The sequence below is a fragment of the Pezoporus occidentalis genome, unplaced genomic scaffold, assembly GCF_034315485.1.
Source record: "Pezoporus occidentalis ecotype Australia unplaced genomic scaffold, CSIRO_AGI_Poc_V1 ctg182, whole genome shotgun sequence".
NCBI lineage: Eukaryota > Metazoa > Chordata > Aves > Psittaciformes > Psittacidae > Pezoporus > Pezoporus occidentalis.
The window spans coordinates 183660-210588 of record NW_026913662.1 but is presented as its reverse complement, the minus strand read 5'-3'; the positions used below and the strand labels follow the sequence as shown (position 1 = coordinate 210588).

Genomic DNA, 26929 nt, shown 5'->3' with positions numbered 1-26929 from the left:
CAAATTAGAAATCGGATTTCTTTAAGCCCAGCCTTTTTCAGTAATCTATTTACCAGCCCATTTCTGTTTTTAATGAAGTGCTTAGCAACAATATTATACAACTAATTCAACATTTAAAGTACTCTAGTTTCATGTTACATAAAAGAACATCTGCTCTGTTTTTGAAAATGACACAGTGAATGAGAATTGCTAGAAATATTAAATGACAGATTGCCAGTTTGTTGTTATACAGGTTTGAACAGCAATGAGTTACAGTACTTAAAAACCAATATAATTACGCTGAGTCAGACAAATGGTATTATCTGTATGGATGCTGTTTATATTCTCCAAAGTTATATGCTCTCTTCAATTTTCCTTATTTGAACTCTTCATTAGTCACCACCTGGTACAGGAATTTCAGAATATAATCATTTTGCTATAAGTAATTGGACTGAGAGTCTGACAAATGACAGTTCTTGGCAGTGCAGACTACTTGGAATGGGCAGTTGACTTTTTTACCTGTGCTATGTTGATTATGAATCATGGTTTGGAAAATATACAAGAATGACAGATGATTGTTAACTAACAGTGTGTCGCCAATCTAGTCTGTGTAAGGGGAAGTACCTTCTTGATTTTACAGCTAAACTAGTACTGGAAGAGTGCCAGAGCTTTATCAGGCATAGTGTATAAGGGCTAGATATCAAGATACACCTTCAGAGTTAGAAAGGTGAGGTGGAGTGGATCATAATTCCCATCTCTCCATAAATTTTGGGCTAAAGAAGATTTGAGGGAACTTGCATTATGAACAGACCTAGAAGGTGGCACAAAATAAGATAGCATCTTTATTGCGTAGTTGTCCAGAATGGACCAAAATCTGACATGAACTTCAGCATGACTACTTGTATAGCTGAAGGTTTGCTTTGTTGGTGTTTTTTTGGCTCTGATAATCTAAAAAATTGACACATTGTGTAGGAAAATATTAGACGTTGCCATTCAGTAACGGAAAAAAAAAATGCCAAATTATCCTTGTTTTTCAGACTTCCACTTGATTAATCGCCATAAGCACACTTACTACAATAGGATGACTGCCATACCCTTACTCTATTAGTTGGCTGAGGGAGTTCATTATCTGCCTCTATAGTAATGGGGCTCAACTACAAAGCTTTCCATTATAGTTAGTATTAAATAAACAAAAAAGAAAACTACACACAAGAAAACACAACAGGCTTTGGAACTGTGCTGCCTGCTGAACATTTTTCATAGGCTTAATAAGTTCGTTATGATCAGTATGAAGAACAGGTCTTGAAAAGGAAATTTTCAGACCATAATCTGGAAATATGTTTTGTGTATGGTTAAATATGACACATATCAGAGTTCCAGAGAATAGCCAAGGAAGCTGTAGGGCATTCATGAGAGCACCCATAATATTTATAAGATCTAACAAGGTAAGTTGACAGTACAAATGTATAGCAATTCTTCTTAGTTTTCCATATACCATTTTATCGGAAAGAACATTTTGCTGTATAGATAAGCAGATTCCAAAATGTGATTTTATTTTAAGCTATAAATGCAGTAGTTATCTAGCTGGCCTGGCTTGTAAGCCGTATCTGTAATTATGTTGGCTGCTATCTTATGCTACAAATGGCCCAAATGAAATTAACCATGTCACTCACAAAGTACTTAACACTACGCATAATTGTATGTGAATGTCAGCCTGCCACTTCTGTTCATACAAATTTATTGCTTCAATAAGTTATGTATAATTACAGAGATCATTCAAGTAAAACAAATATCTGATTTGTATGCCTTTTCCCCAGAATTTCACTGTTTTATATCACTGAGACATGCTGACTTTGGTAATACTGTTTCAAATTGCTGTACTGTATCATGACTAGAGTTTATTTCAAAGCACAAGGTAGCACTTTGAACATAAAATTGCATCTGTCAGTCTCCTTTCCCTAGGTGATAGGACACTGATCAACAGTCCTCACTGTCTGGGGCATTACTATCTCTGGGCAGTAGAAGTGAGACTGACTGCTCAGTGATTGAAAATTCTCCTTTCCTGTACAGAGAGGAAAGGTCATTCTGACTGGCATTTCAAGCTGTAGAGCTGCATGTTGTAATTATTATCTGCCCTACCAGTAAACTCCTAACAGGTTGGAAGTAGCCACCTTGCCAATCATCATTCTCTGATCTACTCAAGGAAAAAACAGACTGCTCTGTAGTTCTCCATAATACTTTTAATGTCCTGAAACTTATTCTTAAACTGGTAGGGAGCAGTAGAAGGTAAGTCCACATACCAAGTGGTAAAGGGTTGTTAGATATAAAGGAGCAAAACTGAACAGAAAGGAAATAAAGTGTTTTACTTCCATTTCTGAAATCGTGTTGTATGAGTACTATGTCTGTTTGCAAGAAATTAGGTTTATGTAGGAAGAACAGTTACATTATTGTTTTATCTCACCATTAAAACAGTTGCTTCTAAATAGGACTGATTTAAGAGTAAAAAAGACTGCAAACGTGTCTGAGTTCAAGTTAAGCTGTTTGTTGTTTCTGTGGTAGATTGATGGGACAAGGTTGGCAGAATGCGTTACCATCTCTGTCTCAGTTTCTTTGCTTTTAAACTAACAGTTACAACATGATAGGAATATTCTGAAATACTGCACTCTGATACAAATTTTTCTGCCAAGTTAAATATACATTTGGATTTAAAATTTTATAAATCTATCTCATAAAATTAATTTCATAAATGAATTTATTAATCTTTCCAATCTTTTTGCTTCTTTAAACTAGACATTTCTACTAGCAATTTTAACATTTAGACTGCCTGTAATTTTAACTTTTAGACTGACTTTCTATTAAAAATGAAATTACATGACATTTAACCTTGAAAAATAACCATAAAATTTTATTAGTTCATAAGGCATGCATTAGTATTGCCCTTTTTATCTTAAGGATGTAATTAAATTTTATGAACTATAGCAATAAATCATCTCAAAAAATGTGTAAATGTTTAATAAATAGCTAAAGCTTAAAGCACTGTGTAATTCTAATGCTAAAGTAGGCATTGGCAAGTATCTTCATGAAGTTAATGTGGCTTTAATCAGTTATCTAGTGTCTAGAATACTGGTACCAGAAGTTCATGTGTAGCACCATGCTGCATTTGGACCTGAGCTGTTGAAGACCCTTACACACTGAACTCGCATCCTTGGTAGCTTGGACGGTTTGTACCATACACCATACTTGCACCTCTGTCCTGGTTTTGTCAGGGATAGAGTTAATTTTCTTCCTAGTAGCTGGTAAAGTGCTGTATTTTGGATTTAGGATGACAATAGCATTGGTAGCACATTTTTAGTTGTTGATAAGAAGTGTTTACACTAAGTCAAGGACTTTTTGGCTTCTCACACCACTCCACCAGTGAGTAGGCTGGGGGAAGAAGAAGCACAAGAAGCTGGGAGGAGACTCAGCTGACCCCAACTGACAGGATGGCTTACCAAAATGATATTCCATACTGTATGGTGTCATGCTCAGTATGTAAACTGAGGGGAAAGCTGTCTGGGGCTGCTGCTCAGGTCTGGCTGGATGTTGATTGGCAGGTGGTGAGCAATTGCATTGTGCATCACTTGCTTTGTATTTCTAACTATTTTATCATTATTATTACTATTTATTTTTTCCTCCTTTTCTGTCCTGTTAAACTGTCTTCATCTCAACCCATTATTTTATCTTTTTTTCCCCACTTCCCTCCCCTATCCTATGGGGGTTAAGAAGGGGGAGGTGAGCAAGAGGCATTGAACCCTGACAGCCTCATAGAATCATAGAACCATAGAATAGTTAGGGTTGAAAAAGACCTTAAGATCATCCAGTTCCAACCCCCCTGCCATGGGCAGGGACACCTCACACTAAACCATGTCACCCAAGGCTCTGTCCAGCCTGGCCTTGAACACCACCAGGGATGGAGCATTCACAACCTCCCTGGGCAGCCCATTCCAGTGCCTCACCACACTTACAGTAAAGAATTTCCTCCTTATATCCAATCTAAACTTCCCTTGTTTAAGTTTGAGCCCATTACCCCTTGTCCTATCACTACAGTCTCTGATGAATAGCCCCTCCCCAGCATCCCTGTAGGCCCCCTTCAGATACTGGAAGGCTGCTATGAGGTCTCCACGCAGCCTTCTCTTCTGCAGGCTGAACAACCCCAACTTTCTCAGCCTCTTTATATGGGAGGTGCTCCAGTCCCCTGATCATCCCTCCTCTGGACTTGTTCCAACAGTTCCATGTCCTTTTTATGTTGAGGACACCAGAATTGCACACAATACTCCAAGGGAGGTCTCACGAGAGCAGGAGGGCAGGATGACCTCCTTTGACCTGCTGGTCACTCTCCTTTTGATGCAGCCCTCATAATGTCTTACACTTTATTTAACAGAAATATTGAATGAAATCTCAGCTACATTAAGGAAGAAATGTTACTATATTTTTTGCATTGGAGTTAAGTGTGTGTCCTTACCCAACAGAGTGATTATCTCTTTTTCAGTCTGCCTTTATAGTTTCTACTACAGAAACTCCCTAAGAGTCAAAACAGGTGGCATTTTATATGCTATGTTTTTAATACTAGTGAATAATGGCCAATACTACTTCAAATGTTTTTAGGCAAAATTATTATTAGGAATTAGAGAGGACTTTTCAAACTCTGTTACTCATGAATACTGGTGACAAAAAAAAAAAAACAGCTAACCTTCTTTTGGAAAGTAGATCTGTCCATGCAGATTAAGAAAGGTTTTGATACAGCATCTCAGTAACAGGAAGAAACACTGCTGTCCATAAACTGCATGAAAATCATCTTGGGTAAAGGAGATGTAGTTCAAGGATTGTTTTTTCCAGTTGTGTTAGTTTACTGTGGCTGCAGGTCAAGGAGACCTTAGTGAGCCATCTTCAACTCCAGAAACAGCTCAGCTGTAGCAACGCAGAGTTCGGTATGGGCTGCAAAATCCAACTGAGAAATAAGGTGAATACTTAAGTGCCTCACTTACACTGAGCTCTCAGCCAGAGCACAGTCAGCAGTTCCCAAGTCAGCAATTTTAAAGATAGCTCTGGTACAACTACTCTATCCAGTTACATCTAAGATATGGTTTCTGTCAAAGAATAAAAATGTTCTTAGATATCTGATGTGTTTGCACTAGCCAGTAGCAGTCAGGTACAAGGCAAGGAGTTAAAACATAAAGGAAGAGATACCTTAGCAGCTATTCTGGACATCTGCCCAGCTGAATGTATTCTGGAGAAATCTTGCTGTTGTCAGTCATGATGTTTTTGTTATTTAGAAAAATTACTTAATTCACACTTAAATGCCAGTAACTTGTAGGAGGGACTATGCAACATAATAAATATGTAATTAATGATGCGTTTTTCTTATAGTCTCATAATCACAGCAGGCAAGCTAACAAAAAATGCTTGTCACTGCATTATTACAACATACCTACTCTCTCTAAGCTGGCCTGTCTACTGCAGCATTAGGGGTTTTATGCTTTCTCAGCCTGGTGTCCCTCTCCTGTCATTACAGTGAAAATTTACATGAAAATATGTAGCCAGTGTGTCAGCTCACCTCTTCTTGTCTTCTTCTGTCTACTGCGTATACTGTCAGCAATCTCAGATATCTAGGAGATAGTACTTTAGGAACCTGAATTGAAAAATGGCTTATCTGTGATAACATGTTTGTCAAATTAAAGTACAGATCTACATATTTTCCAAAATCATTAAATGCTCAGCTTGGTAAATAAAGTGCTATTTGTCAGGTCATCAGTTTCTGATTACTTCACTAACAAAGCTTCACAGCACCTATCCTGAATATTTGAACATTTCAGTACTCCAATTTGAGACTAAGATAGCAAATGCATCTTTTCTTGTTTAATGAAGTTATACCTTTGCTTTTATGCAGTTATTTTCTAGCTGTCAGCAAACCAGTGCAAAGTGGCCACAAGAAGGAACCATCATACTGCCAGATGTGCAGAATTGTCTGGATGAATGGAAATTCAAGAGGCCTTACTCACCTGTGCTTCGTAATTTTGAAACTCTAATTGATCTGAAGGATCATGCACTAACCTTTCTGAAGTCTATTCACCCAAATTGCTTCAAACAGGACTGCTAGAAGGGCTATATTTAATATAAGCACACTTTTAAACCAGAGGTAGCAGGACATAGTTCACTTAAACATGAACTACAGTCCAGCTCCTCAGGATTAAATACTTCTATGACCAAGAAAGATCATCTTAGCTATGGAGAGTAAAGGAGGGAGGCTCTTATCAAGCAAACTAAATGCAATAGATCACAGTTGGTCTAGAGTCATCTGAAAATAGCTATGGTCTATGAAATTTAGCCTAATTTGACATCAGTGTTTCTGCCATGAAAGCTTTTGGTATTGTAGTGCACATTCAAAATCATTACTACCATCCCGCCCTGAGTACTGAATACGCTAAGTACTAAGTCTCAGGCCTGATGTGTCACTGAGCAATAAGGGCCAGCTGCTTCTTCAGGGATGGGGAGGCAGGAGTGAAGTGGACTACCATAGCTGACAGGGAGGGCCCTGTCTCACCACCCATGAGGAGGGCAGACCTAGGGATTATAACCAGGTCAGCTGAGAGCCCAGATCATCCGGCAAGTTTGTACTGATGAGGTAGATCTAAATTCAAGCTAGAAAATCAACATATAGGTCAGGACCAGGTCTGGTGATGGCCAGGAAGGTTCATGATGACAAGGCCATGTCCATGGTCAAGCTGGGAAGTCATCTATCAGTTGGCATCTGGATCCACAGGGCACAGGCAAAAGTCACTCTTTCAGTATACCTCAGGCAGGAACTGAAGGCCCCAGGCTGAGCTGAAATGCAGTCTCCAGGAAGGGGAATGCAAATAGAGCACCTCAGAAGGCTGGTCAGGGCCATTAGCTTATTAGTGCCTCAAGGCCTGATATGGTGTGTGTATTGTAATCAGTGTTCCTTATTATTTCATTTATTACTCTAGAAGGCAGTGTCTCCAGAGTTTAATTCATCTGTATGTCGAATGAGAAGTGAAGAGCCACTCAGAGCTTGTCAGTAGGAACACAAAGCATAGGTGATCATAATGTGAGCCATGCATTGGTTTGATGGAGTCGGTAACTGACAAAGGAGGCTTGTGTTTCCATAACAACCTAATAGCTGAAGTCTCTTAGCAAGTGGTTTCTCTTCTAAGTAATTTTTGGCCTTAGAGAAATGCGACCATTATTAAGTATTTTCCCAGTTCTCAGAGTGTTTTGTACAGTCTGATCTCCCTTTATGTTTAGCACAGAAAAAGGTTCAAAGGCCGTGAGAAGAATGAGTAAAAGAGTCTCATAGTGTCCTGACAGGATAAGAATATTCCCCTTAAAGGGAGTAAAGTTAGGTTCTAGCCTTTGTATAATTCCTTTAATAAGCCTCTTAAAATACATCTTAAAAACAGCTGGGGCGTTGTGCCTGTTACTCTGAATAGAAGTCTGCTTCAGAACCACTGATTTCTGTAGTGATTAAGAAGCTTTTGATTTCCAACCTCAGTGTATTCATAGCCAGCTGAAGTCAAGACAGAGGAACACTAATATACTGGCTTTGGCTAAGTCAGAACTCTCCAGCAACTCTTCAAGAAGGAATTAAGGTCAGCCTCTGAATGATTCTGAAAAATCTCTTACTGCCCACACATATGCGTGTCTATATGCATTGCCTTGTCATGGTGGCTAGAGGACTCCAAAGGGTGGTAAACTGTGGCATAGAGGTCTTCTAAAAGTGTATACTTTGTATCACAGTATGTTCAAGTTATTTTGTCTTATTTAAATATGTATGCATCTATTGAAAGTATTTGCCTCTACAGATATCACGATGATATTATCTACATACTGTGCCCTAATATACTTCCCTTTTTCTGTGTAGGAAGAATTAAACTATAAGGAGTATAAGAAAACCTGAAGTGGTTGAACCGAAACCCAGATATTTTTTCCAGATAAATGTTATATTTATTCCAGCTGAAAATATTTTTTTTATTTACCTACTTTTTAGTGAAATTTACCGTAACGTGAAAATTGAAAATTAATTAACAATTTTCAGTTGCATTTTTGGTCAATAACTTATTCATAATAAAATGAAATTCCCAGCCCTGGGTGTAAGACCTATGTATACTTTTTCTCTGGTCTTCTTTGTTGTCCTTTAACCTATGTTTGAGCTGTACAGAGAGAATTTAGCTATGGTACAGAATTTATCAATCTACTTGTTTTAAATGGTTAATTTATAAAGATGCAAGGATCACATGCAGAGCTTCAGGTTACCAGCCTTTGCCAGAATACAGTGTATTAGAAACTAGTCTAACCTTCTGACTGAGTTTTAGTGATGACACATTTTATATTCGTCATTCACAGCATAGGGTGCACACTTCTTGCAAGAATAAATTTTGTCTAATGCACTAGCATATGTTTGCAGTTTGGGTATTTTAATTTCACATAGCATTTTAATAAAGGTTAAGGGAGTGCTGATGGAAGAATAGAATATACAATAGCTCTTCTGTCATTAATCTTGTTTTTTTCTTCAGTACAGCTAGCGTTTTTTTAAGCACTCTTCAAAAATGTAAGATTTCTGAAAATGGTGTCTGTAAAGTTTTTGCTGATATAGTTGTTCCTATAAGTTATAAATTTATAATTTATTTTCTATTTTTAAGTATTTTCTGTAATTTTATAGTTCTTTTTGTTTTCTCTAAGTACAAATCCCCCAAATATACATAGCTTGGGAGTTCTATTGTTATGACTTTTTCATACCCATTTTTGATATTTTTTATATTATTATCATAGTTCTTGGAGTATAATTAGGATGCTTTATATTAGCTTTTTTAGAACTATATCTCTTGGAGCAGATCTGTTCAACTGTGTTTCGGTCCTATGTTGCTTACTATTTTGTTGACAGGTGTTATTAAACTACTTATTTTGACCAGTAGATCTTCAAGTGGTCTGAATCTCAGAGGCTGGCATATCTTCCTAATCTCTATGAAATTAGGGCATGTGTTGCTGTTGATTTGTTGGGTTATATTTTACTGTATATATGTTCTTCCAAAAGAAGGGTCTTTATTAAAATTAGAAATTAGTCAATTAAGCATTGATATGAGATCAGGAAAAGGTGTGTCTTGTAGTATAATACTTAAAATGAGGTACTCTCTGTGGAAATATTTCCCTTTACTTCTGATTTCATCTCAAATTCGGAGAGGATATCTCTATATCTCTTCAGGTAATATAACCCTACAGTAGATGGAAGTGGCTGAGATGGGCCAGTGCAGTCTGCATCTCTGATTTCTGTCAGTTAGATATGCCTCTAAAATCACATTCTGATAGCCTGTGAAAGCTATGATGCATTTTAGTTATCTCTGGATAGATTTCAGGAAGTGAGTGAGACACCCTTACAGTTCTTTTTTACAGTGAAATTCAGTTCTAGGCTGTTCAGGTAAACCAGGTTTCTGACATCACCTAAGAAACAGATCCCTATAGTCTATATACAGTTTATGTATACTGTTCCTGTGCCATATTATTTCTTGATGTGGCTATAGTCTTCTGTCAGTAGAGGTATGCCAACAGTGCATATATCCTCTGTTTCAAGAAGAAATAATATCCACTCTTTATTGTTCAAATTTCTCATACAATGTGGGAATCAGTTTGGAATCAGTTTTCTTGATAGACGTTTATAAAGGGAAATGAAAAATAAAATTTAACTCCTGTGGTGCAAAATAAGGACTATGTCCATTAGGGTGTGTATTGCATTACTAATGTATTAAAAGAAGAAATGAATAAATGAGAGAAGGTGAATAATAAAAAATTTGAATAACATTTCATCCACTGTCTGCTTTCACTTTAAGCAGCCCCAGGCAGTGTGAGAGAACGCCATAGGTTCTCCTAAACAGCTGTTCCCTTAGTTACTCTGTATTTGAAGCAGGTTAATTTTGTATTTGGACAAACTTCTGTTATAATAGAATTTTCGTTATTAACTAGAAAATTTACATCATATGACAGTCAATTTTCAATTGGCAGACTAACTGCAAAGTGCTATATTAAGAATTGATTCTTTGCTGTGTTGAGAGTCTAAAAAGTACTATTTTCTTGTGTCATTTTACTTCTTGCTTTTTGAAAAAAGCAGAACTTATCCAGCAAAGCAAAAATATAACTTCAGTATCACAGACTGAGAAGCAGGCAGTGGAAGCATTCAGTAATCAGTTTCTAGTGTCATATTTCCTTGACTGAGTCTTGCCCATTTAACTGGCAACTTTCAGAATCCCAACAAAGAGCGTTAAGAGAAAGGAGATTTATACAGGCTTTCAGACCCTCCTTCTACTCCCTGTGGTATTTGTAGTATAAAGTTGGGTAAAACTTTTACCTTTTCTTTTTATTTGTTTATTTGGGTAGTCTGGAAAGAAGTGTGTATGAGTGAATACTTCTCATGCACATACATCTGGAACCATTCATTATTAACTTTTAAAATTACCTCAGTTGCAAGCGTAGACCACTTTAATAATTTTTAGTAGCCCAAATGTACTATTAAGCCAAATATATTATAAAAGTAAAATAACTTTATTTACTCGTATTAAATGAACTTATAATTTCATTTAAAAACCAGGTTAACTTAAAAGATCCAGTTTCTCTGAAGCAATGCTAATTTTAATAACCAGTGCCCCTTTCATTTATTATTAATGGTGATCCATGTCAGCTATTCCATTATTCCTGATGTCAGAATGAAAGCCTATAACTAAGGTTGATCCATTAGCTTCCCTTTAGTCTTCTCAAATCTTATCAATATTCCTAGTGCTATAAAGAAACAGCACCATTTGTTGAGTTAACTTGCCAGATCTTTTTAAGCTCTTGGGTACAAATTAGATAGATCTGTCCATTAAAAATTTCTAGCTTTATTAACTCTCATTTAACATTCCCTTTGGATATATTTACATGAGTTTGATATTTAAGAAAAATATTTCATATCTCTATTGTTTTATAATATTATTTCTCCTACTGCATTTCTAGAGTGATGTGCCAGAATTTGGGTTGTTTCATTTTCCATTTACACACTCCTTTATGTCCTTGATGCAGCAGAGGTCTGGCAGAGAAACAGCATTATAATCCTAAAGACTTTTCAGAATGCATAGGCACAGGAGGATGAATTGAGGTTGCACAAGACGTCAATTCTTACATATCACAGTGCTAATGTACTTTCCTTTACAACCTTATCATCCCTCTAGAAGTTTTTTAGTATGTAATTAAGATTATTGCTCCCCATCATACACTCCTTTGGATAACATCTCTGATAACATTCTTAACAATGAAATGTTACTCTAAAAATACTCTGCCTTTTCTGAAGGTAAAGCATACGGGAATGACTGATACCATGTGATGGGTTCATTATCAAAACACATGCAGGTCTCCACCCATCTAGTATGTTCCAGTAGATATGTTTATGTTAAAGTAATTCTACATTCCAAAGACTAGCTTACATTTTCTCTGCAGAGGGTGAGAAAAAGTCTGCTGCTTGACATATGTTAAACATTTTCTTATGATTCATTACTTTTTATTATTATTCCTTAAACTACAACTGAAAAAAAATACCTTGCATGGGAGTTTGGGGCAATTTTTGCAAATGAGTACTCGTCAAAGTACATGTATTCTGACCAACACTCAGTTTCCATCTTGGTGTGATTACTGTCTAGAATGATCTCATTATGCACTTGACTGCATGCTGTCAGACAAAACCCCTTTTTTAAATCAAGACAATAAATCAAAGAATGTAATTATTGTGAGGTAGTTTGCATTTTAAAGCCCATATACAAATATTATTTAGCAGGATTTGAGTTTTTCTGTGTTAAATGGTGATGAGTTGCAGCATCTTTTGCAAGTACTTTTGAGTCAGGGATGTAATACATAGACCACATACAACATGTTCCGTTCTAGTAAGTGATCCTAGGCTTCAAAATGCTGTTGTGATTGTTTTATAATTGAGCAGATGTAAATGATAGTAGCTGCTATAAATGGCAATAATTTAATAGCTATATGAGGAATAATATTGATACAAACCCCATCAAATTGCCAGTACTAGCAGTAATAGTGAAACATCTTATCATTAATTTGTTTGTATTTCACATGCATCTGGTATATTCTAGAGGAATATAATGTTGTGTAATGGGTATAGCACTGATCTTCAGTAGGCATTCAGTTAATATTTTATGTCTCCTGGTGCACCTGTGAATTTTCTACAAACTTTAAAAATTTTCTGCAAAGCTTTTTGTGTTGAATCGTACTCCATATTAGAAGCTGGGAGGAACCACATGTCTTGACTTCATATTTTTTTCTGTTATACATAAGACTTTGCATCTTGTCCTATTTTGCATTAAGATGGAACTAAGTCCTAAAATTTGAGAGATCCAGTGCTCAAGAATAGGTAGTTTAACTTTACTGATGCCTATAATGCAATAAAATTCAAATACTGTAAAGAAAAATAAACTGGTTTTCAGAAAAACTCGAAATGCAGTATGGGTATTTCTTGAATCATACAAAGAGCTCAGTGGTCATTTGTGGAAGATTAGTTTCTTCACTGTTTAGTTTCTCAATTTTGGATGATAAAGCTGCTCAACTCTGAATGACTAATCATTAGACACTGCATTATACCTATCTTAGGATCATCTAGACATTCTCAGCTGTTGCAGAAAGTTATGACATTTACAATGCTTGTGATCTCTCCTGCTCCTTGTGTAGTTTTCCAGGCTTTTCTGATATTTTGTATTAAAGATTACACATTTAATACTATTTATTATGGAGTGTTTTGTGACTTGGTGTCGATGGTGAATAGATGTATAGTCTGTATGTGCCTTGTAGCAGTTATGTGATGATTGCCTTTGATTTAGGTATTAGATTTGATGTCTGGGCAATTCTTTTTATTTCTGTGTCCCATATCAGGGTAGTTATTTGGATTTGGGGGATCAAGCTGAAAGTATCGGGCTAGAATATCAGTGACTGTATCACAGGATGTGAGAATTCTACTCACTGCTGAGCCCATATTTCACATGCTGTCGGCATCCCAGCTCCATGTCAGACCAAAAAATGTAAACTCAGTCCCTGCCCTGCTTGGTCAGAATAGGGTTTGTCAAAATGTATTTGGTGGCTCTGCTAACAGACAGATACTGAGGTCTGTGGATCATAGCTCTGCCAGTGCCCTGCACCCTGCTTTTCACCACACCTCTGTAGGGATCATCTACTGCTACGAGGTTACTCTGCTTTTTCAAATATTGTGAAGGGTCACTTTGATAGTAACCTTGCTGTCTTTTCTACAGTTCTAGTACCTCTCCCCTCTACTCACCACTAAAAAAATGAAAAAATTTTCCTCATCCTTCTGACAATCTCTAGGAGAATTTTAGTTTTTGTTTGGTTGTTTATTTTTTTTTGTTACCGACTGCATCAAAATTTGGCTATATCATGCAGCTTATATCATACAGTCAACTGAATGTGCATGCTAATTTTATTTCAGCATTGATCTGAATAAATCAGATCAGTTACTACAGATCAATTACACATTTGATTTACTATCAGGATAAAAAAAAATAAATAAATCATACCCTATTTCTATTGTCTTTACTTCTCCATCAAGTAACAAATTTGTTAATTTTATAATGAACTTAAGCTATTTTATTTAATACTTCAGTACCTTTAAATGTGTTCTACTGGGAACTCACTTTTTCATGAGAATATGATATGTTTTATGAGGTGTATTTTAATAAACTTTTGTACTATCTTTAGTACATTTGGAAAGCACAAATCCTGGCATAGCTTGCTAAATTTTGTTAATATCAAAATATTTGTTAAAATATTAAGCAATTACTAAACCAATTTTGTACATAATGAACAGATTTATTTGTTTTGTTCAGTGTCAGACATGATTAAAAAATAGACAAACATTGATTCCTACTGAAGGTAATCAGTGTTTCATTCTGTTAAAAAAAAAAATGGAAGGATAAAGATTTCCCTCCTGTTCTATTTTAAGTTAAATAAAAAACACTTATTTACTTCAATTTTCTCTGCTTCTGTCTCTCTTCCTGAATCTGCCAGTCTGCATACCATTGTATGCGTTTGTATCTGTTCTGGGTGTGATATTAAAAACAGCTGTTAGTAAAGATATCCTTTCCACGCAAGCTCCAGCTGTTCACCCCATATCCTTTTTCTGTCAGATATCATTCCTACCCTGCTGGAAGATACTTGAATAATATAGCATAATTTAAAAAAAAAACAAAACCAAACCAGTTTCTTACCAGTAGTGCTGGGATTGACACTAAATTTTTTTCCTGAGAACATTCCCAGTATTTTGACATCTATTTCTGTCTTACATTATGATGAAAACTCTCTGTGAATATTGTGTAAGTAACATTTGCAAAAAATACCTTTTTTCTGAGAAATTCTGTAAGTTGTCTTTCAGAGTTTTTTTCATTCAACCCATAATAACTTCAACAAGGATTTGCCAATAATAAGTTTAAGGAAATTTTTAAATGCCTTTTATAAATGCATTTTATAAATTACTTGTCCAACTTCTAGACATCAGCCTGATAAACATAATGTGGAATGAATTTGTGACTCATATTCACATGGAATAACGACATTTACAATAGGAAGTTGTTAATGGTTAGGAGCTCTGGTAGTAAAAGTGACAGGAGTTCTGTGAATCCTGTCTTTTGTTTTGGCTAAATACCTCAAGTGTAATTTAATTATAATCTTTTTTATAGTTTAAGACTTGAAGTTAAGGAATGTTGGATTGTTTTATGCCATACTTTCACTTAATTATGATCTCTGTTTTTATATTAGTGGTTGGATTGGTCATTTCTGCCCCACTGTGTTGGAATATTCCTTCTTGTCTGAATATACTGATTTGGCTCTGTGTCAAACATAGGGGCCCTACATGGCCTAGAAATTGTGATTTATTAATTTGCTATCAATAGGAAATGCAAACAGCATACCTCTTTAAAGTTTTGTGGCATCTTTATCATTCCTTTATATAGTTAACTGCAGCTCTCAAAAATTCCAAGGAAGGGGAGTAGGTTTCATTAGTGGGAACACTTAATAGGAAGAAATTTAAGAAATCTGCAAAGATAGTTTGTGGATCTTGGAGAGCCTAAAACCAAAACAGGAAGAGAAAACAAGTGAGGCAAACTGCATGCTGTTTAGTTACTATGATGTAAATAAATTAAATACGCTGAAGTGTATAGAAGATTCTAAACCCTCAGAGCCAGAGTTATGTAAGTCCTGCTCTGTCAGTTAGAAGGTAAGCTTAATTATGAGTAAACGTGTAATACTGGTATAACATATAATTTCATCTAAATTGAAGCAGAAAATAAATTAATGCAGGAATGTTAGTGCAAAGGGTAGAATTTGAGTATTTTTCAGAAGCAAATGCCAAGAATAAATAAAACATATGTAAAGTGTGGCAAAATTGTTTTGGTATGTTAATTATAGAAAAGATAATTTGGAAATTAAAAAATACAGTGAAGCGTTTGAGTATTTTTATTTACTAATATCTCCAATGCTGTAGTGCTGCAAATTAACTGTGAATGGTTAGAAACTGTATTGTGTTATTACAAAACTATCCACAGTATTTTCTGTATGTTTCTCAAATCACCTGGACATTATCAAAACAACATATTGGACTAGATAGCAGGTCCACTTTGGTACAGATGTTTCCATATTGCTTTCAAAATGAGCATCAAAGACCTTTGAGAGTGCCTGAATTCTGTGTATTAGTAGTGCACACTCTCTGCTGGACTCTATGCTTAATAAGTATACTGTTACGCTGGATACAATACACAATTTGAGTATGGAACACAATACTCTCTTCAATGTATGTATGTTAAATAAAAAAAAGGTAAAATTTTGGAGTGGGAATTGAGCACTCTGAAGTTGCTCAAAAATTCAGATACTTTAAAGAAGAATAGCTGGATATTGAAGATTTTAAAGCATCTCTAGCTTGCTGGCTTTAAAATATTTTGGTTCGCTTTTTGGCTTCAGTGTTCTGATTAAGAGGTTTATTAGCTAACTGACACTTCAGAAGAACTGAAGCTCGTGGAAATGTATTTTTGTCTATAAAGTGCATTTCACTGCAACTAAAGATAGATGCATATTGCAAGGTTTTTCTTAAAGACTTCTTAAATTATTAATTATTATTGAGCCCTAGGGGACTATTGTTATCATCAGTATTATTTAAATTGAGAGTACTTACTCCCATCACCTTTTGCGGTTTATATTCTGAGATAATTTGACTATGTAGCCTAATTCACTAATATCTATTGCATTTGCAATAGTAGAATACTTTATCTGCACATCTTATTTAATTATTCTCTTTGGATTATAGGAGAAGCCTTGTGAAATACTGAGGCATACGTATAATGTCATTCAGTGGCCTCTCACTGATGAGTCAAATTTAAAAATATGCACAGACACCCCTAATATGTATCAGGTGTTTTTGGAGGATGTTTATTTTTTCACCAGACTACTAGGCATTCCAGTTTTTAGTGAATGACTGAAATAAACAAAAATATTTTGGCACCTGTAACTGCACCCTGTGCTTTTCATTGAATTTCAGGAACATGATGACTACATGCTGAGACAAGGCCGATGTAGAAATCTATGAAATATCTGTCATAGGCAAGTACAGTCATTTCACTACAAACCTTTTAAACATGGCAAAGCCAAGAAAAAGGCCATTTCACACACACACAAAAAAAGGATATGCAACTGTGTAGCGTTGTTTTTGAATGCTCAATTACACATCAGCAGCTAACAGCTTGCAGAGGCAGTCTTCAAAGGTTACTCAGGAAATGGTGGAAATCTCCCATCATGTCTAATTAGTACTTAATGAGAGATGGTTTTCCAGACAGTTGCCTGGTATTACAAGGGTTATGCAAGCTTGAAGCTGTTCCAAAGTCTATTCATGCAGGTGGGTGATTGAAGGAAATAAAAAGTTGATAATAAGTCATAACCAAGTCTGATGCAGAAACAACTAAGCAGACTCCCTGCTGCTGCTGGAATGCACTTTGCTAGTAATTAATTTCAAACACAACCCTGAAATAGCTGCTACATCCAAGACTGGGCCAGCTTCAAGTGCTTTCAACAAGACAGTTGTAGATATATATTTACAATCCTACTCAGAACGACGGTTATTCAGATTTAAGTGTGTGGGAAACAAAACAAATTCAAAAGAGCAAATTCAAACAGTTTAGTCCAAGCATTCCCTCTATGCATCCAGTGTAGCTAACTATTGATTTTATTATTCAGTATTCCATGTGCTCTTTTGAAATGTCTCTTGCAATGTTCATTCCTTGAAATCCTGAAATAGATGATTGTCATTCTCTGTAATCCCTAGATCTATGCTGTGTTGAATAGTCACATAGGAGAGAATATTTGCTATGGGAATTTACTCAAGTTAAAACAATTTTAAAGCAAAATCCTGTACTATGAAAAATTGCCTAGTCCCTCAACTGGGACTACTGTATAACATGACAGGTTTTGTTATCTGCTTGACAAAATCTGATATTTTCTTTCTTTTTTTTTCCTGGATTTCTGTATGGACTTTAGTCTGTCTTAATTTGCTGTATGCAATTTCTAGGAATCTTTGCAATGGGTCCACCACTTACACGAGGCATCACATTTTTATCACACATGCTGTCCAAGAAATATTATACAAGGCATCTCTGTATCAAATCAGGGCAGTTCCTGCTATTTTGTGACCTACTCAGATCAGTTTTGGATCCTTAGTTTCTTCCTACTTGGTGACTTGGGCTTCTGCCTTGTAAATTTACTGTTAATGGAATCCAGTGGCCTTGATTGACCCATCATGAATGAACTGAGGCTGAGTAGCGTTGTCTCCAAACAAAATGTTCAGATATATTAAGACTTGCACTGAAATCTCTCTGTGGGTATGCTTTAATGTAATGGGGTGATTCTCCTTGCACTGCTGAAGAAAGAGTTAATTGTGTTTTAATGAGCCCTCTATAATCTTCGGGAAGACTGCTGTGCCCAGTTCTCTTTATTATAAAGAATAGTATTCAGGTGATTCTTCATATGGGCCTGGGTTTCTTGCTCATTTTTAGATAAAGCTCATCAACAGTAGGGAAGATTCCCTGACACATATTCTGGGCAAGCTTCTTGGCCTCCTCCGCGTGAGGATATCTGCATATCTCTAATAAAGCTTCCATATCTTTGATTATCCCTGGAATCAGAAAATAACTGATTTATCTATCACTCCAGTGTGGTTATAAGTGGCAAGTCTTCTTTCTGTCCTTTTTAAGGACTAGAGATTATTGAAGAGCACTAAAATCTAGTCTTTGGTACCGTACATGATGGGACCTAATTAACCTGTTAATTTCTTAGCCAGCCAATGAAACTAGCCCTTCTGATGGCCATGACCTCTGTGAGATGTGTGTAAATTCAGACACTGGTCACTGATCTTCCAAAAAATAGTACTATTTCCATATTATCTTCTTTTGTACTCTTCCAAGATTCCTATTGTGGTTATGATTGAGTTCTGTCTGAGAGAGCTGATTAGTATTGCCATGTTCTTTTCAGAGATTTGTACCTCTTTATAACGTATTTGATGTTACCAGGACATATAACATGTACAGACAAAGGTATTCCTACATTTTTTTTTAAAGACACATCAAAAACCATAGAAACATAGAAATTACAAGACTGGATATGTGTTTCTCTGGTAGTTTTCTAATAGAGTCTGCTATATCTGATCAAACTTAGGTCTTTCTTGATTCCACATGAAAATGCATTTTGATCCCAGACAACACCAAGCCATCTGGAGCTTTATTCACATTTTTGCGTTATCCTGATGCAGGATTTTGGCCTGTCTTCAAGTAGTTTGAAACATTGCATGAAGTCCTCTATACTGCGTAGTGCTTGAGGAATAAAAGGAAGTTATTACTAGTAACAGTGTGTCTTCGAAGTTGTCTATATATGTATGCAGGCATTTTACACCCTTCTCTTTCTTTCCCTGGAGCTGCAGTGTACAAATCGATCCAGGCCCTGAATTTATAGTATAAAGCTCTACAAGGTTGTACTAGTTACGGTTTGTGTTTTAAGTATTTTGTTTGTATCTAGTATTATATTTTCAGAGGGTTTAGAATTTAGTGTATGTATTTATGCACACCATTAGATGTGTAGCATATAACCTAGTTCTAGATTATTACTGGTCCATACCTCTAAAGTTAAATATATGTTTCTTCTGCTCTTACAGCAAATTGTAAATCTAAGCATGTAGTATTTATGTAACTCCACAAACAATTGGAATGCAGAAATAAAATAGGCTGTGTACACATTTTGGTTCAGAGCACTAGATGTGAATTTGAAATAAATCGTTGTTCCCAGTTTCTATTAATTGCTTCAGTCACAGACTGGTTTTGGTGTACATAAACCAGACCCCTTTTTGATCTAAAGCTCCATTTCAGGTGGGCACTAAAAGTATAGGGTCTTTATGGAAGGTAAATGTGTGATGGGGGTGTTTGGTAGAATAAATAAGATGCTACATAGTGCAAAAAACTCAAACCCACATATATTTAAAATGGAGTGTCCTGAGGATCAACTGTTTTGATCTGTAGATCCACTGCTTTTACACTAAATTGTAGAAATAACTGATGTAACAGTTTACACATTTCTGTAATGAAAGTGGAAAACTATAGATCAACTACATGTTCCATTTTGAACATATCTTTCTGAGGTGAAATGTAATTATATTTGGAATATAATAGCTGGAAATATGTTTGGAATATAATGGATGGAAAATAATTCCAGCACATATCTGGAATATGGGCTGCCTTTGACTTCTCATATTTTGCTTGATGAGATGTGGTAGGAAGTGTTCTGGTTGGTATATTTGGTGTCTGCATGATAGTTAATATTGTGGCATTACATATATATAGTGCCTTTTCTATGAGTATCTGTTATCTCTTAGAAAAGTTCCAGTGAGAAGTGTGTCCTTGCAGTGCATGGATAGCAGGATGAAAACTTTGATGAGAGACTTGCTGAACCATGGTGATATGGTCTATTACTATCTATAAGAGCATTCCTATCTATGTAGAGTACTAAATGAAAGAAGACAATCATCCACTGGCTACTAATGTCACATATCACAGTAAAAGACAAAGATCCCAGTGCATGGTTTTTTTTAATTTCACTTAGTTAACATTTTTATGTTTTTGTCTGACATGACAATAGAAGATAGCAGTAAAAGAATGCCATAGGTTGTTCTTACAATATGCTAAAAGAAGACAATATTCACCTTCATTTTACTCTCTCCAGACTGATATCTGAGTGATCCTTTAAAATGTAAAGCAGTCACTATATCCATGAAAGGGAGCTCCTTGGTCTCCCCTCTTTTCTTGACCTCCTGTTATCCAGTACACCAGAAAAATCTTACTATAATTTTTACCATGATGGTAAAAATAAGCTCTCATTTTCACAAAGATCTTTGGGAAACAGTGGTTAAAGTTCTCGAGAAATGTGATTTTGGATTCATCCCTCATAATTTTAGTACCTTGATTCAGTTGCCATACATAGCTGTCTACTGACATATAAAATGCTTTTGTGTGTCCCAAGCTGATGTTTCAGAAGGACAGTGAAATCCCATAGAAAGACAGTGAAGGCCTCAGGTAGATGCCTTGAGTTTCCTTGGACTGCTGAGATGGCATTGTTAACAATGCTTTGGCAGTTGAATTTTGCCATATTTGACTACAATAGAAGTGTCTGAGCTAGCTGTCTGGACTTTGTTTAAAGGTAATGCGTATCTTTGTATAATCAATGAAGCTTAAGTCTTGTTCCTCTGACCTAATATTTCTTCAGGATTATATATCTTTATATAGAGTATATTTTATCTCTAATGAATACTGTTTTAATGAAGTTTCATTGATTTAAAGATGAGTTTAGCAAATGTAGCTGTATTTAGAGAAATACTACCTTGCAAGTCTGAAGATCGGTTTCTGACTTGCTGAAGATGGAACAAAATAATGCTATTTTTTTGATAGCAATTCAGCTACTAGCATATGAATACAGAAGTTTAACTTTAGACCCTGATATTTGGTTCAAAATTCAGTCTCATTAGATAGATGTAAATGACATTATGCAATGTGTTACATATATTTTACTCAGAAATCCTTTTTGTACAGAAAGACCACTGTGAATTAATCACTTACAATGTCAGTGATGGTAGAAGCAACTTTTCTTCCTGCAAAAGGATTGGTTGTGATGTTAACTCTTTGTTAACACTTAAGCCCAGCTGGTAACTCAGAATCATGCAGCCACTCACTCACTCCCTCTCTTTCCCCCTGCCCTGCTTCAGGCAGGATGGGGAGGAGAATCAGAAGAATGTAAACCCCACAGGTTGAGATAAGAACAGTCCAGTAACTAAGGTATAATACAAAACCAGTAGTACTAATAATACTGATAAGGAAAGTAACCAGGGGAGAGAATATAAAACTAAAAAGGGAAGGGAAGAAAAACAATAAACAGAAGTGATGCACAATACAAATTGCTCGCCACCCACTGGCCAATACCCAGCCCGGCCTAAGCAGCAGTCTTGGTCTTCTGAGTGACTCCCTCCCGTTTATGTACAGGGCGTGACGTGCTGTGGTATGGAATACCCCTTTGGCTAGTTTGGGTCAAGTGTCCTTGTCTGCTTCCTTCCAGCTTCCCATGCCCCTCCTCACTAGGAGAGCATGAGAGACTGGAAAATCCTTGATCCGGGTAAGCATTATTGAGCAACAACTGTAACATTGGTGTGTTACCAGCATTGTTCTCAGACTAAAGCTGAAACACAGCACTGCACCAGCTATTGGGAAAGAGAAAATTAGCTGTTACAGCTGAACCCAGGAGACTCTCATACAATACTCTTTGTGTGAGACATGAAGTGTACATCATAATTAAACATTTTTATGAACAAGATAACTGTGCTTCTATAAATTACACTTTAATAATATTGAACTGGATAATCGATAAAATTGAGTAATATGCACAAAAGCTGTTTTTTTTTTTTTGTAATTGTATTATATATGAGTGTGATGAAAAAATAATTCTGAGGTGTTTGGCTTGCTGCTTCCGTTCTCTCTTAATGGTCTCGGAAAAAGGTGCTGTGAAAAATAAGCATTTCCCATATGAAATGATGCTAAAACTATTTAATTAATAATTTAAAAAAAAACAAAACAGTTATGTGAATTAGTTCTTACTCAATGCTATTCAATTTCTTTTTATAATTTTCCTGTAAGAATGTATAACTGTTAGTGAACTATGGAATAACTGGAATGGACCAGTAAAAAGCTAATCTGTATTTCTGATTTGGTGAAGTTGATTCAATATTAAAAGTTTTTAGTGTAACTGAAATCAAACCTTCTGTCTGTAACCAAAAGGTGTAGTTCTAATTTAAGGAATGCTAGTGTGGCTTGAGAGTAAAAATCTTTTAAATAGTGATAGGAACAACATTATCTTCAACATCCAAACAGTGATGTCATCATTTGCAATTAAAGTCTTTTGATACATGAAGGAAAGTCTAATATGCACAGGCAACTTGTATGAAGCAGTAATGTGACCATTGCTGTAAATAGTGAGTCTGCTTCTATTGTAAATGTTTCAACAATTGGGAAAAGTAGCAAATAGAATTTTAAGTGGTATTAAAATTTGGAAATTAAGATGTCTGTTTGGTGAGAAATTTAAGAATAACCATCTTTATAAATATATCCATGAGATGTTAGTGGTGTGGTAAAGCCAATCAATCAACCAACCAACAAAGCAAATTAGTAAGATTTGCCAGGATGTAAACCAATAGAGCTATTTTTGTAGTCCTCTAAATGGGTCCAGTTAATCCAAAAGCTGAGTTTACCTAACCTTTAAAAAAAAATAAAATTGGTTATTCTGGACTTAGGAAACATAACATAATGGTTTTACTTTATCTGATCCTTTTCTGTTTCTTTTGCCCTGCAACAAAGGAAAGTAAGGATGGAAAGTTCTCAGTAACCATTTTTAAAAATCAGAATAAGATCCAATTACATAATCCTTGTGAGAGTTTCTCATGTGGTAAAGGCAGGAAGGAATATTGTTAGAGCATGCTGCAGTTCAGTAATTTTTACCTGCCAGATAATCCGTGGAGCCTGGTGTTATCTGACTTGTGCAGAAACGTCTTAATTTATTGCAACTTGAGCCAGTAACTAGAAGAGAATCACAGCCGAAATACTTCCCTGTTGGCCCTCTATCGTACGTGTCAGAAACTTAGCATAGGAGCTAATCTTTCCTAGGTAAATTTAGTAGTTTCTCGAGTTTCCAAGTGCTTTTTTGCCATAAAATATTCCACTGAAACTTACAGTATTTCCGTTATAGATAGCTAAATGTAAAAAATGTTTGCTTTAGTTGTGTTACCAGAAAATAAGAAAATGAAAACATAATTATTTTATTATTTAATTATAAAAGAATATATATTCAAATCTATTACTAATGAAACTTCTGTAGCACTGCATTCTTAATGAATACTGTAGACATAGAGAAGTTGCCCAAATTGGTTGCAGGAACTAATTTGATGGCAATATTCTCTCTCTGATGGAGCAGACACAGGTAGTAAAATCATTATTGGTTGCCTAATGAGAAGATCCTACTGTGAAAATAAACAGCTGTCCACAATAAAGAAATTGTTTACAAGAAGCCATTACATGTGAGACACTTTATTCCCTTGAGAAAGGAGTGAAGGCAACGAATACTGAGCAGCTGGATTTTTTTTTTTTTTTGGCGTTGTTTATTTCAAAGAACTATATTTGGATGTTTTTTTCATAACTTTAGTTTTAGACTCTACAAGCATCATCCTTTTTGTGTTACCACTTTATTTTGCTTGGAAGACTGTAACTACTTTTTGGTTTTGTTTTTGTTTTTTGAGATTTCTGTGTATTACAGATGTTCCCTAACTGGTTATAATTGTATGCACACACTGTAGCTGGAAAGTTTTTCATAGCCCTGTCTTGTGGGGCATATAACAGCCCTGCCTCCCTTCAAGAATATCTCCCAATAAATTTTCATTCCAAGAATGCCACTACTAGTCAGTTTGATGCCTCACTGGTGGGGCGGTATCTAAAGGCCAAAAGGTAATGTTCTGTGACCTATCATTCAACAGCATCAACAAGAAGTCTTTCCTATGGAAGGACCAAAATCCTGCTCATATAACTTGATTGCTCTGTTACCCTCTTCTGCATGTTTAAAGTGTGGGTAAACTAAGATGAGAAGAATACCAACAAGGCATTGAAATGGAATGAAGTGGTGGGCAGAAAACTTACCATCAATCCCAGTCTGTATTTCTCACTATTTGGCCTTTAAGATACTTCTGCATCTGTAAGACTTCCTGATTTCATTTGCAAGGCTTTCAAGTGCTAAGTAGCTAAAGAGCAGCTGTGCTTAAACACAGCCACACAGGCTTCACAGTGAAAGAACAGCTACAGAAAGGCAGGGACTGATAAACTGATATGGGAGTTTGTGTTCTTTTATCTGTTAGGTTTAGCTGTTTGTCAGAGACAATTGTTCTGTTTGTTTCTCACACTAGTAAGTAAATAATTGCTCTAAGTACACTTAGCTAGACTCATGTGGAACATTTCTCCCTCTAGAAGTTATTTCTTAGCTTCCTAGATGATGCCTGTATTACCACCTGTATTACAATACGTCTCAGGAGCAGTATAGTCCCTAGTTTGGTGTCTCCACAAACAGAGGGCAGAACTCTCTCAAAGCAAACCTCTGATTCCTCAGGCAGGGGTGTTCATTGATAATTATCTATTGATGAGTCTGTCCACAGAATGAAATAAGGTAATATTTCATATTCTGGACTAAATGAGGATGAGATTCAGCTCCTATCACTCATATTTAGCCTTCATCCCCACTATGAGACTTCCAGAGTATGGTAAGGCCTCTGTGGGGTGTCTGCTTGTCATTCCTTTGATGAGGTGGGCTTTCAGATCACTGGATACTCACTCACATCCTGCATGTTAACAATTTTACAGGTAGACACCAGTTCAGACAGGGAATCATAAGAGACATTTAAGTTCTGTGTCAGGGATGTTATTATGACTATTCACCTTAAGTTCCTTTCTAAGGCTATATGAAAATTTGTTTGATTCATCATATTAACAAACATGTATTACTTTCTGAAATATGTGAATTCAGTTCTGGTATTTCTGTGCGCACTTGTGATGATTCAGGAAGAGCACTTCTCTGTGTTAAGACTCCAGACCTAAAGGACTGGCAGTCTTGATGACATATTTTTCCAAAAATTTGGAATTGTTTCTGTGACAGGGAGGGTTCACTCCATCAGATGTTAGGTAACACCTAAAGTTATCTATAGTGTCTGTCAAGCTGCCATATGAACTTCTGTTTACACTTTCACTAAGTTTAACAGCATTGCTGAAACGTTCCAGACAGATATTTGCCTTAGAAGAACAGTTTGCCAGTCTGTATTTGAATAGAAATTACGACCTTATCCAGATATGTGGTGTTTCTGCAGGGAGTGTTTCTCAGACTCATCCACGTAAAGAAAATATCTGTTACGTTGGAAAGGCCATAAATTTACATTCTTACAACAATTCATCTTTATCCTATGTTATCTACATTAACCTAATTGGGTATTTCCTTCCCTTTTATACCTGTTGCATTTCCAATAATTCTTTCAGGCTAGTAGGACTGAGGAAGAGAAGCTTCTAGGATTACTTACACAGAGACATTTGTGACTTGTGCACATGAAGGAGCTTGTGTTCCTGCAGAAGCTGGTTAGGCAAAACTTCTCCAGCTTATAGAACTGGAGTTGCTTTTGTTTATTTGGAGTTTGGGTTTTTCTAGAGTGGATTTGCCCACAGAGTGAAAACATGTTTTGGAGATCCATCTCAATTACAAATAAATATGCTTTCTTCGGTGAACTCTGCAGGCTGTCAGTTGAGTCCCACAGACACAAGATGAGAATGTAATCATTGTCTTAATACAGAGCCGCAGGTATTATAGCACATTTAGCAAAATAGAGTGCATGTGATCCACAAAGAAAGGTACACACAGGCAATGACATTTTCCCCAGAATCAGAACTAAAGCATTTCTTTAATAATACAATTCAAAGGCAGGAAGTAATGTGGAGCTTTTGGCCTCCTGATAAGTCATTCTGGTGCTTGTTTTCCGTAACAACTGGGTAGTTATGCCTTATTTCATAGACCTCTCTATCCTCTGACCTGATTTTGACTAATTTAAGTTTGCATTGTTCGATCAACATTAAAGGCATTTAGAGAAGGTAAGAATGATATTTTAAGTCCCTTTAATTGTCCTTCACAGCTCCATAAAGTGGCAAGAGCATCACAAATTTTGTCCAAACAGCAGTTTCCTATGTGCGTGTAGGATTGTAGACATTTTTAAGCAAGCTGTAGGTTATCTAGCTGAGATACTGCTAGAAAAGCAGCTACTGCAGTGCAGAGCTCTATGGAGGATGCAAATTTTATCTGAGAAGCTGAGTATATTTTCATGTAATTGATCTTTGCTGATCAGTTTTATCGCCCCCCGTATAAACGAAAGTTGTCAGTGATGCCTATTAGCATGCTCTAAGTCAACTATGCGTTTATTTAACTTGTGAACTGTGTTGTATGTGTTAGGATTTTCCAGGATGAGATATGAGGTGCATTATAAAGCTCCTTTTCAAATCACCCCTGCTATAGTGATAGTACTCGGTTTCACAATCTGTAATTCAGGTTAATGAAAGTAAAAGATATGTGTTTGGTTTGTGCCTCATTTTATTTAGGTATTAAGAGAGTGCTGTATCCTGCCTTAACATGGAGTGAATGTATAAGCTGACAAAATAGGTGTAGATATTCCTCACCAGATACATTTAAATTATAATAGGTTTTGTAAATCGAAAGTGTT

At 36.0% G+C, this 26929-nt stretch overlaps 1 protein-coding gene across 5 annotated transcripts in view; it reads left to right on the top strand.

The window, feature by feature from the left end:
- The window catches only part of LOC134162035 (ankyrin repeat and sterile alpha motif domain-containing protein 1B-like), a 309404-nt gene that overhangs the window by 128711 nt on the left and 153764 nt on the right, over positions 1–26929 (top strand). The window lies entirely within an intron of this gene.